At 40.7% G+C, this 23,074-nt stretch overlaps 1 non-coding gene across 1 annotated transcript; it reads right to left on the bottom strand.

Moving 5' to 3' along the window:
- Window positions 1–20,208: 20,208 nt before the first annotated feature.
- Window positions 20,209–20,280, bottom strand: TRNAE-UUC. Its single transcript has one exon. It is a non-coding gene; the product is annotated as a tRNA-Glu (tRNA).
- Window positions 20,281–23,074: the final 2,794 nt, after the last annotated feature.

Below are 23,074 nucleotides of genomic sequence, written 5' to 3' on the forward strand. Positions count from 1 at the left end.
AGCCTCCGGATGAACTCCAATCCCAGCTCGCCCACACTCGTTCCAGCCGTCCGAGATTCTCTCAACAGAGCCATGTTCCCTTCCGCGTTGAAGAAGTGCATCAGCTTCATCCCGATCCCAACTGAATGCATCCACAACGGCCCAACGCGTCTACAGTCTCCTCCGTTCGCGATCCGTTTCCAGTATCTGGTGGAGGCTATAAAAGGGGAGGAGACGGACCCCTTCATCGATGAATCTCTCGGAGGCAAGTCCCACGGGAAGAAGAAGAGGAAACAGGGGAGGGAGTGAGCCACGGGAACATGAGAGAATAAAAAAATAAGAGGAGAGAGAAGAGTTTTGTTATTTTGGGAATATTTCAAAGAAAGAAATCATGAAGGAAGAGATGGGAGCCTGCTGCTGTGCTGCTGCTGCCGTCTCCAACTCCATGCAGGGCTGATCTCTTCTCCAGGGCTGGATGCAGCCCTAACAAAGGGCCAAGGGTTTTTATATTTTTAATTTCTATTCTTGAAGTTGTATAAACCTTATTTTGCTTCTAATGAATATTTTATTTCATCTCATATTTAATTTCTGTGATTTTAAATATGAAGTTTATACAACTGCTCTTCATGATCATTGACGTAAAAATAAGATAGTTCATGCTTAAGGAAGATGCGATGTGCTACCACCTTAGATTAGGGTAGACATTTCATGCTAAACTAAAGATGGATTATGCCTAAATTACTTCTGTGAAATTTTATTCGAATGCTTATTAGGCTTGTAGCCAATTTGCATGTTAATCCAAGAATAAATTAAAATATAAATAACCCTTGTTCCGATGTTAGTGGTGAATTCCTTGCCCTAGGTTTTTCCCAAACTGATATCTTTTTAATTGCATTTTGCTTTATTAAAATTCCTTAGTTTAATTTTCTTCACCAACTCTTCCTTTTTAAATATTTTATTTTTTTTAGAAGAAAAACAACTATACCCCAATCCCTGTGGATCGATACCCGTATTCACTATCCTATCAGATACGTGCTATTGCGTGGTCTTTAAAGTTGACTATCAATTTTTGGCGCCGTTGCCGGGGATTGTTAGCATAGTTATTTTTCTTTTCAATAAAAAAAACTTTCAAAAAAATATATATTTAAAATTAAATAAAAATATTTTTTGTTTTTGTTATTTCTCTTATCTCTTTTCTCTCCTTTACTAATTTTTGATTTTTATTTGATCAGGAATCGAAGAGAAAGTCTGGGATGATCAAAAAGGGAACTACTGGAAAAAGAATGCTGTAGAGGTTTGCTTTAAAAATAAAAAAAATTGCTAGAGAAATTCCCTTTAGTAACATCTAAACCTTTCTTATTTAAATTTCCTTGTGTGGTGATTGTTTGATTTTAAATTTAGCAAAAGTGTGAATGCATGCTTGATACACATACACCAATTAATCCGCACATGGTAAGGGCAATCACCCCAACAAGATAAGAACTGGATTTCATCACCAGATTCTTGCCCAAATTAGGGAATCAATTCTCACATAGCTTTCACATTAATTAAAATCAATTAGACGTTGGCCCCTAGGGACATTCGAGCTCAATAGGACGAAGATCACCGAAAGTTGCACCAATTTTGCTCTGTGGCTCAGTTGATGTCTAGGCAAGCTTTGTCCCTTTAAGGGAGACAGTTTATCTGTTCGAGGCAAGTGGTTTTTAAGTGGGACCTTTGCAACGCATCGTGACCCCCCCACTTACCTGGGAGCTTACCTGGTCAGCTCAGTCATTAGACCGGATTGGAGGCTTAGGTGCCATCTTCAAACCAGTTAGGAGCTGTCTAGTGATTTTAGGGTGAACTTAAGGAATTGATGTGTTTTTCTTTTTAGTGCATGCTTGACTGTACTTGACTAATCAAAGGAGTCTTAGTGTATGCTAGGGTGTCGTTCCAAATCTCCTGAATTAGTACCTTTTGACCCCGAAATAGAGCGTTCTATTAGGACCCTTCGAGCCGAAATCCGTACCTATAGAATCATAGGATCTACACCACTTGTCGAGAGGGCTGAGGAGCAACCCAAAATGTTAAAGGAGTACTTCACTCCTTCTATTTATACCTCTCCATCTTGTATTCGACTACCTGATACCACTGCTGCTGCACATTTTGAAATTAAGTCTAGTGTCATCCAAATGCTTCCCTCTTTCTATGGACTCAACAATGAAGACCCATATAAACATTTGGATGAGTTCCTTGAGATCTGCACTACTGTCAAAATTCAGAACTTCACTGATGATGCTCTGAAACTTAGGCTGTTTTCTTTTTCCCTTAAGGATAGAGCTAAACAATGGCTCCATTCATTAGAAGCCAATTCTATTCTTTCATGGGCTCAAATGCAACATGAATTTCTAAAGAAATATTTTTCCATAGGAAGAACAAACCAATTTAGGCGTGCTATCACGAGCTTCTCCCAATCTGACGGGGAAGAATTTCATGAAACTTGGAAAAAATTTAGAGACTTACTCCGAAAATGCCCGCATCATCAAATACCCAAATGGCAATTAGTGCAATGCTTTTATGATGGACTATCCGAACGAAATCGTCAAATGGTTGATGCTTCTTGTGGGGGTACTTTCATGCTTAAAAGTGAACATGAGGCATGGCAATTATTTGAGAACCTTAATGAAAATTCCCTCCACCATGCCTCCTCCGCTCGTCAAGCACCCCCAAGTTCTCAAAGAAAAGGAACCATATATGAAGTTAACCAGTCCATAGGTCTATCTGAGAAAGTAGATGCATTATCCCGCAAATTGGACCAACTAATGTCTAAAGAACAGCTTCCAAACTTTCATCAAGCACAAGTATGTACTCTCTGTTCTAGTCCATCTCATACTGTTTTTGACGGCAGCACAATTTCCTGAATTTGTGCAAGAACAAGTAAATGCTGCCCAAACACAGTCCCGACCGGGTAATGATCCATATTCTAACACTTATAACCCGGGGTGGCGCAACCATCCAAACTTCTCTTGGAAGCAGCAGACTTCCAATACTTCCCAGCCTTATTCCCAAAACTTTCAACCATTCCATAATGTTAATCCATACCGTCCTTTGACTCAATTTCAACACACTCCTCCTTCACCCCAAAGAAACACAGCCTTTGAGGAGAAAGTGTTGACCTCCCTTCAAGGTTTGGAAACCATTACACAATTGGTGCACTCTCACACGCAATCTATCGCCAAGCTAGAATCCCAAATGGGGCAACTAGCTAATGCACTGAACAAGCGAGAGAAAGGAAAGCTTCCAAGCCAACCAGTGAGTAATCCTAGGGGACAATACATGGCTCAAGAAAATCAACCAAATACAATTCATCATGAACAAGCCAATGCTTTGACTACCCTAAGGAGTGGACGTGTAGTAGACAACACGATTGAGGAGGGAAACAATAAGGAAGGTAAAGAGGAGGAGAGAAATGTATCACATGAAAATCCAAAACCTTCCTCTTCCTCAGTTAGTCCACCTTCGGCCAAAACTCACATCCCAAAGGCTCCATTTCCTGAAGCTCTTAATGCACCCACTCCCTTTGGCAAGAAAGGAACTTCACTAGAGGAGATGATGGAGGTTTTCAAACAAGTCAAAATCAACCTCCCGCTTCTTGATGCTATTAGACAAGTTCCATCTTATGCCAAATTTCTCAAAGACCTTTGTACCCAAAAGTAAAAATCTAGGACACATGTACCTAAAAAGGTCTTCCTAACTGAGCAAGTGAGTTCTATTCTCCAACACAACACCCCACCGAAATTCAAAGATCCTGGTGCTCCCACCATCTCCTGTGTCTTAGGAAATAATTTCATTGATCGAGCACTCTTAGATCTAGGGGCAAGTGTCAACATTTTACCTTACTCAGTTTATGAGAAACTTGGGTTAGGTGAGTTAAAACCAACCTCGGTATCCCTTCAATTGGCTGATCGATCTGTAAAAATACCACGAGGAACAATTGAAGACGTCCTAGTCAAGGTAGACAAATTCTATTTCCCAGTCGATTTTATCGTCCTTGATATGGAACCTGTGCCTAATCTTAAGAAACAGATCCCTATGATTCTAGGTCGTCCCTTTTTAGCTACAGCCAATGCGAGTATAAATTGTAGAACTGGGGTGATGAATATATCCTTTAGGAATATGAAGGTCAAGTTAAATATATTTCGTGCCTCTGATCAACCTGCAAAGGAAGTTGAGTGCTTCCTAATAGACAAAATGGACGATCTTGTAGAAGAAACCCTTTCCTATATTTTGGCAGATAACCCTCTGAAAACATACTGGCCCATTTTGACTTTGATATCGACAAGGCCATAGAAGCAGTCAACTTCCTGCTTAACAATCAGTCTTCCACAAATTTTCTTCCTTAGAGAACCCCGCATGAACCCGGTATGATTTGATAAGGATGCACTGCGTCTGGCTGAAGACGTTAAACTTAGCGCTTGTTGGGAGGCAACCCAATTCTCGTAGGTTAGTTTTGCATATTTTTTTGTCGCATTTTTTTATTATTTTATTAACAGGATCCCTCATATTACTGATGCAACTACGGTAAAATGCTTCTATCATCCATATACATCATATTTTCGTCCAAAATAAAAAATATATAAAACAATAAAAATAATAATATAATATTCCAAAAAAAAAGAAAAAAACATTGAGGACAATGTCTAATCTAGGTTGGGGGGTATAAATTCGAATTTTTGAAGAAATTTTTTGAAATTTTTGATTTTGTGAATAAGTATTTCATCTCAAAAAAAAAAAAAAAAACCCTAATTTCTATGCTTTAATGCTGAAATGATAAACACACAAAGTATATAAAATCTAAAAAGCCCAATAACTAGTCAGGAGTAAGTCAATTTGAGTTCTTTTTATTAAAAGTTCTTTTAGTAAGTTGTAAGATAATTTTTACTTTGGAATTTCACAATACACATGGCCTGCACTTCTAAGGGTTAGGTTCAACATGATGTTGTTAAGTCTGGTAGCAACCTTGAGTCCTGATGAATCATACCTATCTAATTCACTATTAAAAAAAAAAAAAAAAGAGAAGTGAATTTAGTCAGGTACATCGAAAAGGGCTACCTATCGTCAAAGGTCAGCGGGCTTGTAATGAGGAACCCGAGCATAGGTCCGTAGGGGAGTCTTGATGCCCAACACCTTACGCCATCTGGTGTGGGAGTGTTGACTGAATGCTCGCTACATGGAGGAATCATTACAAGAGTAAAAGTGCATAATTTATTTATAAATACAAAATCAAAAAAAAAAATCAAAATCAAAAAAAAAATGAAAGAGAAAAAGAGAAAATAATATTGACCTTGAAAAAAGACGATAGTGTGAAAGCCGTCGTTGTAAAAATTCGAGTAAACTGGAATATTACAGATAAAGCCCATGAGGTATTAAAGTAAACATCCACAACTCTCGAAATCCTGCAAGGTAGGATGATTTTGAATCAGTGATTAGGTCTTATCTGACCAATTCTTGGAAGCTACTAGCTTTAGCAGTATTTTGGAGAATCTAAAGCCTTAGCTTGTGTATGGTCCAGACATCACCGAGCACCCAAGTATAAATTAGCCTTACAACTCTCTAACGGAAACTTAATGACTTCAACTTAAGTTGCATCTTGACCTAGGATTTGGGCTGACTTAGTATTAAAACTTTGTGTGCTTTTGAAATTCTTGGCACTTATGCATTTGAAATTAGATTTTATAAATTAATAAAATAAATTCTTTCGACTACAGTTTGTGGATATCTGAGCCGGAAATCCTCACGAGACAAAACTCGTCCACTAGGGCCACCTAGGGGTTTAAAGTCTTATTGCATACGGTAAATGCAATCGCGATTCTTGCAAAAGTGAGTTAGTTTTCTTTTAATTAATTTATTTTGCTCGAGGACTAGCAAAATGTAGGTTTGGGGGTGTGATAAGTGCTAAATAATGCATAAATTAATATCCTATTCATAGCACTTATCATTATTTTAATTCACATATTTTGTAAATGTAACTAAAAAAATGTGTTACCTTCACCATTGCATTTTTATAAACTATCAAAGTTTGATTTGATTATTTATTAAGTTTTATATATGCAGGTCAAGTCAAATCCAATTGAGTGATTGCCTAAGCCCACACCCCAACCATGTTCCCAGCCATACGAGGTTAATTCCATCTTCCTAGCCAAATCACATTAAAATAAGCACAAACCTCCCATGCTAGCCTTCCCCTGTTCCACGACATTCACCCAGAACCAATCCCATTCCAAACTTCCTTAACTTCCCAACCATTCCGCTCCCGTCCACAAACAAAGCCACGTCTTCTCCTTCCGAAAACTCCCAGCTCATCTTTTCTTCTTTCAACGATCTCCTCCCAGCCAGCTCGTTCATTCCATCTTCCCCAACGAGAACCAGCTTGATCTCAGCATCCACGGATTAGAACTCACCTTCCCGAGATCCCAACTTCCCAACTCCTCGTTTCTCCCTCTCCCGTTTGGAATTGACTCCATCCACGGATGAGTTCACCTCCCCGAATCCCATGCATCCCGGCATTCCGAATTGATCCCAGCTAACTTTGAGTGATTTCCGTTGTCTATACTTCATCTCCCAGCCATCTTCCGGATGAGAACCAGCAACCTTCTGCCGGACTACTCCCAACGTCCCAAGCCGTTCCCGAGAATCCAGATCCCATCCGGATTTGCTTCCATCCTCATCACATATTAGCTCAAATCCTCCGCATCAGCCGAATCAAGCTATCCATCATCCACGTCCTTCCCAAATCTCCTATATCCATCAACAAAAACCCATGCATCCGTTCCCTGTTATCAACCGATATCCAAACATTCTATCCTCTATTTCGTGCGGATAAAAACCAGAAACATCTCCCGGATTTCCAGCCAACGGCAGCACAACCAAATGATCCAAACGTCCAGCATCATCCTCTCATTCACATGTTTCTTCCGCGTTCATCCTCATCCAAACCGATTCCCCTGTTTCGGGATTAATTTCAGCCGAATTCATCTGCCCATCCGCGGATTCGAAGCCCTTCCGGGTTCCTCTCACGCTCATCCCGTGCAACAACTTCTTCAAAAGCCCTTTTAGATCATCTCCTGGCAACCCGTCTCCTCCCATGACCGGTAATTCAGCGAGTCATCTTCATCCCATGAGCTAGATCTTCTTTCTAGATCACATATCCCAGCTGCCATCCGAATCCCCTGTTTCTCCGTGATCTTCTCTCCTTCCGTTCGCGTTAGCCTCTTCCGGATCACTCCTAAACGGCATCAGCTCTCATCAGCCTCCGGATGAACTCCAATCCCAGCTCGCCCACGCTCGTTCCAGCCGTCCGAGATTCTCTCAACAGAGCCATGTTCCCTTCCGCGTTGAAGAAGTGCATCAGCTTCATCCCGATCCCAACTGAATGCATCCACAACGGCCCAACGCGTCTACAATCTCCTCCGTTCGCGATCCGTTTCCAGTATCTGGTGGAGGCTATAAAAGGGGAGGAGACGGACCCCTTCATCGATGAATCTCTCGGAGGCAAGTCCCACGGGAAGAAGAAGAGGAAACAGGGGAGGGAGTGAGCCACGGAAACATGAGAGAATAAAAAAATAAGAGGAGAGAGAAGAGTTTTGTTATTTTGGGAATATTTCAAAGAAAGAAATCATGAAGGAAGAGATGGGAGCCTGCTGCTGTGCTGCTGCTGCCGTCTCCAACTCCATGCAGGGCTGATCTCTTCTCCAGGGCTGGATGCAGCCCTAACAAAGGGCCAAGGGTCTTTATATTTTTAATTTCTATTCTTGGAGTTGTATAAACCTTATTTTGCTTCTAATGAATATTTTATTTCATCTCATATTTAATTTCTGTGATTTTAAATATGAAGTTTATACAACTGCTCTTCATGATCATTGACGTAAAAATAAGATAGTTCATGCTTAAGGAAGATGCGATGTGCTACCACCTTAGATTAGGGTAGACATTTCATGCTAAACTAAAGATGGATTATGCCTAAATTACTTCTGTGAAATTTTATTCGAATGCTTATTAGGCTTGTAGCCAATTTGCATGTTAATCCAAGAATAAATTAAAATATAAATAACCCTTGTTCCGATGTTAGTGGTGAATTCCTTGCCCTAGGTTTCCCCCAAACTGATATCTTTTTAATTGCATTTTGCTTTATTAAAATTCCTTAGTTTAATTTTCTTCACCAACTCTTCCTTTTTAAATATTTTATTTTTTTTAGAAGAAAAACAACTATACCCCAATCCCTGTGGATCGATACCCGTAATCACTATCCTATCAGATACGTGCTATTGCGTGGTCTTTAAAGTTGACTATCAAGTGCTAGATACAGACTTAGATGGTACTCTATTTAATACTAATGCAGCAGTTTCTAGGGCATGTCCCCAGAAGGAAATTGGAAGATTTGTGAAGCACATCATGGACCGTACCATATCTAATAAGGTACGATTCCTTCTTTCAGCTATACCATTTAATTGTGGCGTATATGGAGGTGTCCATTCAGAGAGTATACCCTTTAATTTAAGATAGTCTAAAAATTCACTAGAAAGGTATTCTCCTCCTCGATCAAATCGAAGGATTTTAATACACTTTCCAGTTTGTTTTTCGACCATACTTTGATACTCTTTAAATTTATCAAAGGCTTCGGATTTATGTTTCATTAGATACACAAAACCGAACCTTGATAAGTCATCAGTAAATGTGATGAAGTAAGAGTATCCATCTCTAGCTTGAGTTGACATAGGACCGCACACATCAGTGTGTACGAGTTCTAACAACTCACTTGCCCTTTCTCCATGTCCCGAGAATGGAGACTTGGTCATTTTACCCATAAGACAAGATTCACAAGTTCCTAATGATTCAAAATCATAAGGATCAAAGAATTTATCTTTATACAACTTATGTAACCTTGTCTCACTAATATGACCTAATCGGTAATGCCAGAGGAGGGTATTATTAATATTTTCTCTTTTTCTTTTATTATCTTTGCCAATATGAAACATAACATTATTAAGACATAATACTAAAAGACCATTTTCCATAGTGCCATGACAATAATACTCATTAGATAAAGAAATAGAGCAACCATTGCTCTTTCCATTTATTTCGAATCCTTTCTTAAGCAACAAAGGAATTGAAATTACATTTCTAATGATTTTTGGCATAAAATAACAGTCTTCTAGCTTCAAGAACTTTCCGGAGGGTAGCTCCAGTATGTAGGTGCCAACAGCTTCAGCCTGGATGGATTCTCCTCCAGCGCCATATAGCTCGAAGTCACCTTTCTTCAGTCTTCTAATTTTCTGCAGTCCATGCAAAGATTTGCATATGTGAGAACCACAACCGGTATCCAATACCCATGAATTAGAATCAGAAGAACTTAATGTCATATTGGCATGTAATAAAAACATACCTTTTGATGCAACACTTACATCAGGCTTCACACTTGCAAGAAAGCTCTTGCAGTTCCTTTTCCAATGCCCCGTCTTGCCACAGTGGAAACAGGGTACCGGGTCCAGAGATTTTCTTTTCCTTCTTCTTTTTGATGCGACTCTTAGGGTTTAGTTTTTTCTTTGAACCCTTGTTGCCCGACTTCTTCTTTGAGCTCTCACCAACAAGAAGGATCGGACCCTTGTCCTTCTTGATGTGAGACTCTGCTGTTTTCAGCATATTTAGAAGCTCAGGCAGGGAGGAATTCAGTTTGTTCATGTGATAATTCACGACAAACTGCGAGAATGAGTCGGGTAGTGATTGCAGGATCAAATCCTGACTGAGCTCACTGTCCATAGCAAAACCAAGTTGACTTAGTCGAGTGATTAAGTCTATAACCTTTAAACAGTGGTCTTGCACAGATGATCCCTCGATCATTCTAGCACGGAACAACTGTTTAGATATCTCATATCTAGCAGTTCTGCTCTGCTCACCATATAACTCCTTTAAGTTAAGGAGGATGGAGTGAGTATCCATGCTATCATGCTGCCTCTGCAATTCATTATTCATAGAAGCAAGCATGATACATTTGACAGTCAAACTATCATTTTTCCACATACGATATGTGGCCAATTCCTCCTCAGTTGCATCTTCCCCTGCTGACCCTAGGTCAGGGGTTTCAAGAATGTAGGAAAGTTTTTCTTGTGTGAGAACAATCTTTAAATTTCTCAACCAATCCACATAGTTGGGACCAGTCAATTTGTTTGTATCTAAGATACCTCTAAGTGAGAGTGAAGATGCCATTTTTGCAGAATTAATCTATAATTACAAAGAACACTAATATAAGCAGACCAATCATGATGACATGTATTCAATCAGACAAGGACTTTTATCTAATTGTTACTCCCACTATTTTTGTCGAATATCATAACCCTCAAGTATGATGAACGAGAAAATACTAATTTTCTTAGTGGGGTTGAGATCCAAATTCCTTATAAAAGACCTTGTGGGAATCACAACAAGCCCTTATAAGTTCAAAGGTAGGAAACTCTTTCCAATTGCATCCCATGCAATTCCCAACTTTATTCTGTCCTCTAGCACACATATAGTCTTGTGGGAATCACAACAAACTATTGTGTCTAGTTAAGTCAAACCCTTCATTTTTATACGGTCATATTTGAATAATGCTGCCCTTGTGGGAATCACAACAAGGCAACATATTAAAATATGCCATATGCATCATATGCACCAAGATATTACAATATCAATCCCTAATACTAGCCTTGTGGGAATCACAACAAGCTAGCGTAGATATTGACATAATAATATCTAAGCATGAAGGAAGGACCTTTATAGTGTTATATCAGCAATTAGCTTTTCCATGGAGGTCAATCAAATAGTTGGCCAGGTAAGCAGATGGGAGGCTCTCCTTACTTAGTAAGGTCCTAATTAAATAACCACCTGTAGCCTCTTTCCTAGACACCAACTTAGTCAATTAATTCAGAATGGCTCAGCTTAAAGCAATTAACACTACGACTTAATTATGAATTTAGTGAGGGCTTTCAAATAGTAGTATCTTACTAATATTAAGCTCAACCATAAAGGATAATCAAATAATTGGCCAAGAAAGCAGGTGGGAGGCACCCCTCACTTAGAGAGTGAGGTCCTAATTAAGTAACCACCTGTGGCTTCCTTCCTAGACACCAACTGAGTCGATTATTCTAGAATGGGTCAGCCCAAAGTTTTCATATTACTATATTGGTCTCATTGCACATTCTATAATTTAGTACTAGCAATTATACTGTGCTACAACATGAATATAACACTATCTCATAGCATAAACTAATCATGCATACAAACAACCTAGCTATCTCATAGCATCAAGATAATAGCATGTATTATCATTTGGTTAAACTGATTAAGGGTGGCTCTGATACCACTGTTAGGGTTTTCCAGTGCCCTAGGGCGCAGCGGAAGATACGGGATTATAAAATTTTCTTATAAAACCCATTATATGAAACCCTAATAAGCCAAGATCGCCTTAATAGTATAACCAAATAATGTAGAAAATATAATCTTGGTATAGAAGAATACCTATCACGCTATATCCAATATATCTGAAGATGTCCTAAGGTTCCCAAATGTTCACCCTCCGATGTTGATCCACACAGGAATGGGTTCAAGACTCTAGCTCCACCAAAACTTGATTCTAATTGTTCAATCCTTCCAAAGGATTTAATTGGCTGATTTTCCTTCACTTCTTCCTTTCTACCTCTAAAACATTCACTAGCCTTTTTGTCCTAAAGAAGACCCTCTTGTCTTGGGTTAGGACAAAAGAGAGAGACTTGTAAGAAAGAAGGGATAAGGGAGAGAGAAGGAAAGGCTTTTTCTTGGATGATCTTTAGAACCCCAAGGCACCTCCTTATTTATAAGAGATGGAGGGATGCATCATAAAGGGATGCATCCCATCCACACACCTCATCATGATGAGGCATGTGCCAAGAGAGGCATCCCATCATGATGGGGTGCTAAGGAGAAGGGTGTATCAACTTCTTTCTCACATCTTCCTCTTAAATCATGATGATCCAAGGGCCCAAATGCAGTGAACCAAAGCCAATGGTCCAGATCTAGGTGCCATCTAATGGTCCAGATCAAGACATCATCATCCAGGGTGCCATCCAATGGTCCAGAAGTAAGATGCCATCACCGATGGTCCAGATTCAAGCGCTGAGCAACGGTCCAGATCTTTCATCCAGAGAGCCATCCAGTGGTCCAGATTCAGGCGCTGAGCAACGGTCCAGATCTTTCATCCAGAGAGCCATCCAGTGGTCCAGATTCAGGCGCTAACCAGTGGACCAGATCCTTCATCCAGAAAGCCATCCAATGGTCCAGATGAAGGCGCCAACCAGTGGACCAGATCCTTCATCCAGGAAGCGATCCAATGGTCCAGAAGTGAAGGCCCTATCAAACCCAATCCAATTGGGTTTAACCAACTTAAAGAAAACATTAAACCTAATCAAATCAGGTCTAATTAAAGCCAAATGGGTTTCAACTCTTGGCTAACCCATATTAGGTCATGATCTAATCATATTAGATCAACCAAATCTAAGAATCATATTCGAATTTAATTTGAATCAGGAGCTAGGGTTTGCAACACGTGCTAGCATGTTCATCTTGCAAATATGATCTAGTCCAATTAGACCCTTGATCAATTTCCTTGTGTGTGACCCATTGGGTTCCTTATCTTAGCCAGCAGTAGGTGCAGGTGCAAGTTGACCTAACCTGATTAGAATACCTCTAATCCAATTTAGGTTCAATTTAGTGCTAAACCTGACTTAGCAATCAGAACCTTTCTGATGCTTTAATCTAATCAAACTCTTTGATCCGATCAACCCACAAGACATGATTGACGTCTAGCAACGTATCATGTCTACCCGGAAGATGAGGAATGTATTGGACAAATCCAAACATACCCTTCAGTGGAAAGTTACTGTGCAATTCAATCCCTCAGTCATACTACATCCTGAATAAGTGCTCGAGTATGGATCAATATCAAACTCAATCACTTATTCATGTCTCTCTCAATCTTTTATATGATAATTCAAACAATGAAACATTAGAAACTCTTTCTAATATTCATTTTGCTTTGATCAAAGGCTTCGTGAATCATCATAAGATTAGAGTAAGTAGGATGTTACTTTCTCTTACTAGAAGTGACTGATTCTTTGTTGACCTACTCACAACCTTCGTACAAAATCCACCATATCCAGAATATCCCGTACACAACGCAATGTCGTGAATGAGGGTAAACCAAAACATAGCTTCAAGTGCACAAGGTACCATGGTGATCTCAGGTCTAAGGATCACTTGCACAACTCCCACTATGAGAACCATCTTTTTATAATTAAGTAAGAATCCATAAGATGTTCTCATGGCTGGTCATTTCAGTGAACTCATTCCTCTAATGAGCACCCACATCTTTGTATTAGTGTCTCACACAAGTGATTGTGAGATCAATCACCCTCTACATTGAGCATACATAAGATGTGCCAGTCTTTCCGGTAATATTGATCCCCGACTCAATATACCAATTTGACTGGGAATATTCTAAATTAGGATTTTAGGATTTTAGGTCTCACTGGTATGATCTCATCATAACCCTTAAAACCAATGTCCTAATTTATGGGGTTCATCATCCAATAATAAAATAGATAAGCAGCAAATGATGAAACACAATGCCTTTATTGATATATATCGAGTGTCAAAGTACATGATTTGGAGGATTACAAAGAAAAACCCATCAAATGATTGGCTTATAGGGCATCTACTCTTTCAATCATATCATATATGAATCATATATTTCAGCATTTCATTAAGCATATGACATTACTATCTCATAGTAAATTAATAATCATACATCATGCATTATTATTTGATTGAACCAATTAAGGATAGCTCTGATACCACTGTTGGGTTCTAGCATGTTATAATGGGCAGCGGAAGCTAGGAATTTTAAAAATTTTCTTAATAAAGTTCCCATGCATGAAACCCTTTTAAGCCTAGATCACCTTAATGATTACAATCAAATAATATAAAATAAATGCAGACTTAGTAGAATACCTCAAACGCTAATCCAAAGTGTACAATCTCCACGAGGCGTCCAAGTGTCCGCCCTCCAATGGTGATCCACACGAAAACTTGATCAAGACTTTAGCTCCAAAGACTTTTGATCCTTAATGCAGAATTCTTTTAAAGAACTCTAATGGCTTGCTTTCCTTCCTTTCTATTTTTCTTTAGCCTTCTAAAATCACTTCTAATCCTTTTGTCCTAAGGAAGACCACCTTGTCTTGGCTTAGGACACACTAGAAGCAATGTTAGAAAGAAAGAAACTAATGTAAGAAAGAAGGGATATGAGAGAGAGAGAGTTGGATTGATTTCCGATGATCGAAAAACACCGGGAGCATTCCCTATTTATAGATGGCGTACGGATGCATTGTCGCCATCCATTCATGCATGAAGAGGGGCGTGAGATCAAGGGGTGTGTCATTTGATGAGAGGGCATATCAGAAGTAGTTAGGATAAGATGAAGTGCTTATGATATGGCGCTTCATCCTTATCCATTCCCTAAGCATCTCTTCATGAAATCCACCGTACTCATGCCTCTCTTCATTTCTTCTCATGCATGAAAAATAGGGAGCATTCTCAACCATTGATCAAGGCTAGATGATGATCCAAAGGCCCTTATTGGTGGCGCCATAAGAAAGAAGGAGAGAGAGAATGATGCGGTTGAAGGGAAAGTAGTTAGGATAAGATGACGTGTCATCTTTATCCAATCCAAGTGGCGCTTCTTCATGAGGCGCCATTCTACATTCACCGTATTCCCTTCTTTCTCACGCCATCTGATGTTGACTAAGTCAATATCACAAGTCCATCAGGAGATCATGATCTCCCATCATCCCATGATGAAGATCCAATGGCTCTAATCCATGGCGCCATCCATTTGATCCTTCTCTTCATCCAAATGTTGATCCAACGGTCAAAATTAAATGTTTTATCAAATCTAATCCAATTAGACTCAAATCAAGCCAATTAGGTGCCAACTCTTGGCTAACCCATATTAGAATATGATCTAATCAAATTAGATCAATTAAGAATCAGATTCGAATCCAGTTCGAATCAGATTCGAATCCAGTTCGAATCAGGAGCTAAGGTTTGCAACACCTGCTAGGATGTTTATCTTGCAAACATGATCTAATCCAATTAGTGTTAGATGTATGCCCTAGAAGCCAATTTGGCTGACACATTGTTGATTCTAGGGACATAATTTTATACTTGACTATTTATTATTGAATAAATAAAAGGCATCTTTTTCATTCATATTGTTTATGTGTCTATGAATCATCCAAGAAATTAATAAGATGATGATACATATTCTCAAGAGTTGAGAATTTGAGCCATGTATCATTGGTGATTAATTTCTAAATGCTCCTGATCAAAGGATCATCACGAGGACGGTGATCGATCCGATCAGTGCACAGATCACTCTCCTTCTGGATGGACGAGACTTGAGTCCACAGTGTAGGGACACTGAAGTGATAGTGCAGGTGCTTGTTAGAGAACAAGGGTACTGAGCGTGACCAATACAAGAAGTCACTTGGATGTCTATCCACTCGTCAGTGACTTGCTTGATGTTGCAGTAGTGTGACTGGTCCTTTGACCTGCGGCGCTTCGGCTACTCACAGTGAGGTTATTGTAGTTTGACTGCACACATACATGGTCTCTAGCCATATGGGTCCATGCAGTGTAGATTGGCTGCAGTAAGTTCACTGTAGGAGTAGGGTATGCACCTATATGGAATCTATCGACCTTGATAGATAAGGAGAGATCCTATGTGATTTATAAGACTGAGTTCGTAAGACCTCGGCCGGGGCAGTATACACAGTGGAGAAAGAGTTTTTCACTATCGAACTCGAGTCGAATAAATCTTGACATATGACAGACGATGGGGTTTGACGAGTTGTCCATGACCTCCGTCCTGTAGGGATCCACGATAGTAGGACTGTATCACATGTTAACTGCACCTAGAGGTTCATCATTCTATTCTGCTGGGTAGCCACTACATGCTGCTAGGTGTCACTGGTGGATGGTGGGACTCATAGGGATTATCTTGATGATCGATAAACCCTAATGAGTTGAGTTGGAATCGTTCCAACCCATTGAAAGGAGTTTTCAATGATATAGTGATAGAGATCACAATATATCTCACTACCAGTCAGAATAGAACCTATGGGGTCACACACACTAGAAGTATTGACCGATCCAATGGTTGAAATCGTGATTAGGAATCACAAGAAATCAATTTGATTGATAAGAAGTTGAAGAAGAACAAAGGGAATTAATTAATTGGACTTGAAACAAGAATCCTACTTCGGGTAGGATACCTAGAGTTCTAATTGGATTAGGACTGGGATTCCTACTTGGAATAGGATTCCTCAATCCTAATGAGATTAGGATTTTTGAATTAAAATTGGATTCCTACTTGGAGTAGGATTCCTAGAAATCCTAATAGGATTAGGACTTCAGATTCAAATAGAGTCCTAATTAGATTAGGACTAAAATTAAATACATCCTAATTAGATTAGGATTCCTTAAGTCTAAATTAATTATTAATCTAATGAATCAACATGACTCCTAATTGGATTAGGATTGAAGAGTTCAATTGAGTCATGGTTCATTCAAATCCTAATTGGATTAGGACTAGCATAGATTGAACCCAATTTGGCTAATCCTAATTGGATTGGGATTAAACCATAAGAGAGGCACCCAATCCTCTTTGGAAGAGGATTAGGGCATCACAAGAAGGAGGGTTCACGCCCCTCCTCCTCTTCTTGTGTGCGGCATGAAGAGAAGGGCCGGCGCCCCCCTTCCCTCTTAGGCAATATGTCTAGGGCTCCTAGATTGTAGGAGCCCTAGATGGCTTTATAAGGAGGCATGAGGCCGGCGACCTAGCTAAGAGCTCTCTTCCTCCTCTTGCTGCCGCCACCAACCCCCTCCTCTCTTGGTTCAGCCGCAAGCAAAGGGAGAGCAAAGTCCAAGCGTTGGCGTCATCCTCTTCCTCCAATCCTTCTTCCAACGCAGGGAAAAGAAAGAAGGCTGCAGAAGCTGTGTTCTTCTTCCTTGAGTTCCTTCTTCTTCTTCCTCCTCTCAAGCACTTTCAAGAGTTGAAAGAAAGAGAAGAGATCAGCCATCAAAGGAGTCTTTGCAAGGGAGCTAGCACCCCGGGAAGACAAGAAAGCTTTGATCGGTTCTCTACTTCGTGTGGATACCCGTAGAGGCCGGACGTTTGAACGGCTTCAAACGAACCCTCTTCCAAAACCACGAATTCAGATTCGCGGTGATCATCTACCCGCGCAAGGTGAAGATTTGATCTTCCTATTAGTTCTAAAAGTTTTAATTCTTACCTAATTACGAAAGGTCTCGAAACAAGCGTTCATGCGATGAACGTCGAACCCGTGCATGCCGATTCCGCTGCCATCTGATTTTTGTTTTTGAAATATCAGCGGCATGGGCGGGTACCCAACAATTAGACCCTTGATAAGCTTTCTTGTGTGTGACCCATTGGGTTCCATACTTAGCCGGCAATAGGTGTGAGTGCGAGTTGACCCAGCTTGATTAGAACTCTTCTAATCGATTTAAGTCCAAACTGCGCGAACCCGAACTTAACAATTAGAATCCTTTCTAATTGGTGATCGAATTAAACTCTTTAATTCGATCAAACCTATAAGACAAGATTGACGTCTAGCAACGTGTCATGTCTACCCAAAAAATATGGAATTTGGTGGAAATACCAAAAATACCCTTCAGTGGCAAGTTACCATGCAATTCAATTCTTTAATCAAACTGCATCCCAAATATGTATATGAGTATGAATATATATCAAACTCAATTTTATATTCATATTTTTTGCAATCTTTTAATGATAATTCATCCTAATTATAGATCCGTATAATTAACTTAACTTATATTCATATTTGGGATGCAGTCTTTTAACAAACTCAATTTTATATTCATATTAAGGGAGCCAAATTTGATAACTTATTAAGGGAGCCAAATTTGATAATTCATCCTAATTAACTTATCAAACTCAATTTTATATTCATATTTTTTGCAATCTTTTTTCTTCAAATAGCTGATAGAGCGCGGAGTTCCTCCAAAAAATGGGTTTTCAAAAGATCGAATCACTATGCGTATCTTGGTGGTCGTGTGGTTTTGGAGGTCGCATACCTTGGTTGCAGTGACATCGACACTGACGAGTCCTCTCATTTCCGCAGTCCCAACAAGACTAGCAGTAAGGGACGAAAAGACTCCGGGGAGATCGAAGTACCAAATGCTTATGTATCCCGAGATAGGCCTACGGGGCATTATTAGAGAAAAAGCCCCAAGGCCGTGGGTCATGAATGGGGAGAGATAAGAACCATCGTGCGGCGCCTCCGACTTCTGAAAAAGGTAGATCAACATCCCCTCCTACCTCCTCTACGTTCTTGATCCCCTGTTCTTCCATCAAATATTCTGCTTTTTCCTGGATACTCGGGTTCGACATAACGGCCGGCCCGTAGATCTAAAAGGATCCATCCATAGGCCTGACCGGAAAGTTTGTCCACGAAAAAAAAAGTCGTTCATGAGACCTCGAATTCCCACGTTCCAGCGTGCATTATGCCAGCAGGTCCCACCCCCAATTGATTGAGTCACTTTACGTACCTTTATTTATACCTATAACGGGACACCACTATTGGAGAGAAGCTCTAACCACCACTGGATATAGAACCGTTGCTGGTGGAACCGGAACAGCCCGAAGATTCGAACCCGAACCTCGCAAACTTAGGTTCGGGAAACTTTAAAGATTTCTGGGGAAGGGAAGGTTTCCCCTCCCCCGAACCCCCTCCCCTTCCGGTCGGTCAGCGTGGGCTTTCCCGAAGGAAAGTCCGTTGGTTCCCTCGGTGGGATTAGTTCCAACAACCCCTTGACCATTTGAGCTGCAGATCGTAATGCTCCTAGAAAGGCATATTTCGAATATAGAGGACGTTCCCAACAATCCACGAGAATATCATACCAACTTCGGAAATTTAGAAAGACTTACAAACCCGAACAAGATCGGAAGAGGAAGAACTTTGCGGCAGTATCTCCGTCCCAGCCTTTACGAGCTCCTCTCTTGGAAGCGCTTGGTGGCAAGGGCACGCCATCCGACTTACAGCCGTCAAGCCGTCTCTGAGATCATGGAAATTGGAATACTTTGTTGCTTTATACCTGACTCACCGTTTACACACCTTCTCGGGCGTCAAATGGGAACAAAGGAAAAATCTATGCGGTAAACTGGCAAACGGTATGTCAGCCTTTGGACGAAGGAGGTCTAGGCATTCGGTCTCTTTACTTAACTCTCACCCGCCCGTTTGACTTATGGCATCATCGACTTGCTTTTCAACCTAAGCGATTTCATAACCAGAAAGAAAGACCTCTCTTTCGGGATCAGTCCCGGCCCGAGGGTGATGGGACTACTTCCTGAAAGAGCGTTTCGTTCAGGCCGGCAGGAGGGCCCCTGATCTATCAATAGAGGGAGCAAAAAACAGGCTTTTTTATATACAACACAAAAATATTCCTCCCTTACGAACAATAAAATGGGTTTGCTACCGACATGTCAAGATCCAAATTCGAATTGGTTCCTGGTCCTACCGACGCTTCATCTTAAGTGCTTTGCTACCGAGGCTCAGCATAAAGGACGCTCCTATCTATAGAAGCGCTTCGTTCCGCTTCGCTAACGGACCACAGATGAATGCAGGCTCAGGAAGGAAGAAGAAGGTGACTCGGGAAAGCTTTTTCAACTAGGTGATACATTTTCAGATATTATTTTTATGTTAAAAGTCTTGAACAAGCCAAGAGAAGAGTACACCCAGTGCAATGGAACCCAGCTCAGCTCCCCAATGCACCAATACGGTCTCTTTCTCCATTTTGGTGAATAGGAGAGCTGCTGGAACTTATGAAAAATCCAACAGCTGGAGACCCGCTCTATCCTTTTTTATTAATTATAGCTGCTGACTTCCTTAGCCGGGAAAAATGCTTCTAAGATGAATCTGTTCCCATGCAATAAATAGTAAGGAATTCTTGACGGTATCGAGCTGGAACAACCTGGCTCATCTCGTCTTGCTTGCTGGGAGAGAGGAAGTTTCCGGACCACCTTTTCAAGCCAGATAGCGAGCGATCACTCAGCAATGATACCGCCGGCCGGGAATAAGTACCTATCCCTTACGGGAATCGAACCCGTGTCTTCGACATGAAAAGACGATGTCCTAACCACTGGACGAAAGGGACCAAAAAGCAATTCTTCATATACCTCAGCTCCGAGAATAGAAGTGGTTCGTTTTGTTTCTATACGAAATTCGACGATTTCGTTGCCCGCAAAAGGGAAAGCCGTGGAGACGGCAGACAGGCACACCGTGAGGCTGACTACAGCCAATCCGATAGGGCCAGATCTCTCTTCTTCTTTATAGGAAAGTCCGCTCAGTGGTAGCATGAAAGCGGATAACCAAGGTAGGAATACTGGGGATTTGACCCTCAGAAATGATAGGTCGACCGCATGAATGAGTCGAGATGGGGGCGACTCTGTTCATAGTTTTGAGATTTTCTAATTGAAATTTCGCAAAAGCGGGGTGCGCCTGCTCTTTTTTCTACCCATAACGAACTATCATTTTTTTTGCCAAAAAATTTGGATATAATCAACATGTTTCCTTTTTTCTTTTTTCTTTGTTTTTTTTTTTTATTATTCCATTTTTTAAAGTATATGCCTGCCTGGGGTGAGGGTACCTATTATTCGTCGGCGGTACGGCGCACGCAGGGCCTCGGTTTGCTGCGTGGACTTCCTACAGAGTGCAATGGAACCCAGCTCAGCTCCGCCGAGCCAAAAGGAAAGAACCGCCAGAGTGACCTTGTTTGCTCCCCATTGCTTTTTTGAAGAAGCGTAAAAATAAGCTCTTGTACTATTTCCATGAAAGAAAGGGCGTAGTTTCTTTTCTTCCACCAAAACCAGGAAAGGAGTTTGGGTATAGACTATAAAAAAGATATTTTGAGTATTTATAATACCTCAGGAGCTAATGAGACTATTTTAGTCAAATTCAACTGTCTCAATTCCCGAGCGATCGCACCAAAAACTCGAGTTCCCTTCATGCCGCATTTCCGTCATGGGTCTCTTTCCCGAAGGCTTTCTACCTACAATCAAACGAAATCAAAGATCGAATCGAGAAGGAAATGAACCTAATTCATATAGCTACTTGGTATGACTAGAGAGACCACTCCGACCCCTATAGCTCCCGGGGCTGACTTGGCTAGATCGATCGGTTTCGGGTCAAATAGGAAGAACTAGAATCTTCCACCTCTGGAAAGCGCCTACACCTAAGAAAGAAGTCAGGCAAGTGGTTTTCTCGATGAACTCCTTCCTTTTCTGCGCAAGCGAAGCGTCATAAATGCTTGGTTTTTAAGAGAGAGTTAGGAAAGAAGCTAGCATAGTTTCTGTTCCAGGGGTCGTAGAATAAAGAGAATGATTGTGGTTTCGGCTTTTAAGGGAAGGGAAGGGTTAGAGAAGGGTTAGAGAAACTCCGCCTGCTGTTGAGGGTTCCGTCGCCGGTTGGTCTGGGGATCAGGAGGTTTGGGTGGAGTGGCTTTCTGGCTTTTGAGATCAGATCCGCTTTCTGGTCAGGGGAGGAGAGGTGGTTGATTGACAAACTATCTCTGTCCCATTTCGACACACGACTAGCTGTGATTAGTCTTCCTTGTCCATGCCAGACGTGGAGATGGATTAGGTAGGGCTCAGTCATCATCACTCGCGCTCGATCTACCTTGTACGGAGTCCCCGGCAGGTCCTTGGACCCTAAACAGCCATTCATACGGAATGGGACAATAAAGAAAATCGAATACGACATGAGGTCTTGCCCTCGGGCTCGGAACTATGCGATCTCTTCAACCAGACTCTTTCGAGTCGAAAACCCTTCATGAACCTTTCATTTTTCGCCATCGCACATCGCCTCTCCCTCGCACAGACCCCTTGAACGACGGGAAAAACGGAGTGACTCTTTTTTCTTCAAAATAAGCTACAAAAGATCACATAGAGTAGCGAAAGTTTCAACCGAAAATGGCTTTTCTTTTTTGCGCGGGCTGTGTTTCCCCAGCGGCCACCCAGTGGCGGCAGAAAACGAACTCGGGTGGGCTCCGCGCGGTTCTTTGTCTAATGGTCCCGTTGCATATGGACTCGACTCGCACTAGTGACTGCTTTCGTAGCAGCTCAACCAGTAGCCGGTGTAAGCAATTGAATCATCATAAGAGTTAAGTTAGCAGGGCTAGGGCTGTCATCCCTCCCCTTGGATGGCCTAGCTGTTGGAAAAATAAGAGCTGTGTAACTGTCACTGTAATTGTCGGTACCGCCCGAAATGGAACTATTAATACTGAGAAGATGGCACCAGAGTTGTTTAACCTTTTGAAAAGAAAAGCCAAGTGGCTACTCCTGTTTTGTGCAGAAAAATTTCAGATTTGCATTTTTTTTTTAATCTGGTTTTTTTTCTTGTTAATTTCGAACATATACAAGCGAAAACTACAGCCAACAGGGTGGAAGTCCAAGTGGTAAGGCATCGGTTTTTGGAGCGGAACAAGTGCCTTAGATACGAAGTCCAATCCGTAACAGAGAGCTTATTTTGGAAGGGAAGAATATCAATAGAATGGCTGAACAATATGACCAGTACCCATCGATGCTAGCAGGGGATTCCAAACATTCATGATCTGTATGTGAATGAGTCGAATTACTTATCTCTCGGTCTATTAGAGAACTATCTCTCCAGGGATTGTGAAAGATCCCCATAGCAACTGGGGATCGAAAAGCACCAAATTTGATAACTTATTAAGGGAAAGATAATTCTTTTCCTCAAATATGAATATACGGATCTATAATTAGGATGAATTATCATTTAAAGATTGCAAAAAATATGAATATAAAATTGAGTTTGATATATATTCATACTCATATAAGTTAAGTTAATTATACGGATCTATAATTAGGATGAATTATCATTAAAAGATTGCAAAAAATATGAATATAAAATTGAGTTTGATATATATAAAA

This window comes from Phoenix dactylifera, unplaced genomic scaffold, assembly GCF_009389715.1.
Source record: "Phoenix dactylifera cultivar Barhee BC4 unplaced genomic scaffold, palm_55x_up_171113_PBpolish2nd_filt_p 000543F, whole genome shotgun sequence".
NCBI classification, from domain to species: Eukaryota; Viridiplantae; Streptophyta; class Magnoliopsida; order Arecales; family Arecaceae; genus Phoenix; species Phoenix dactylifera.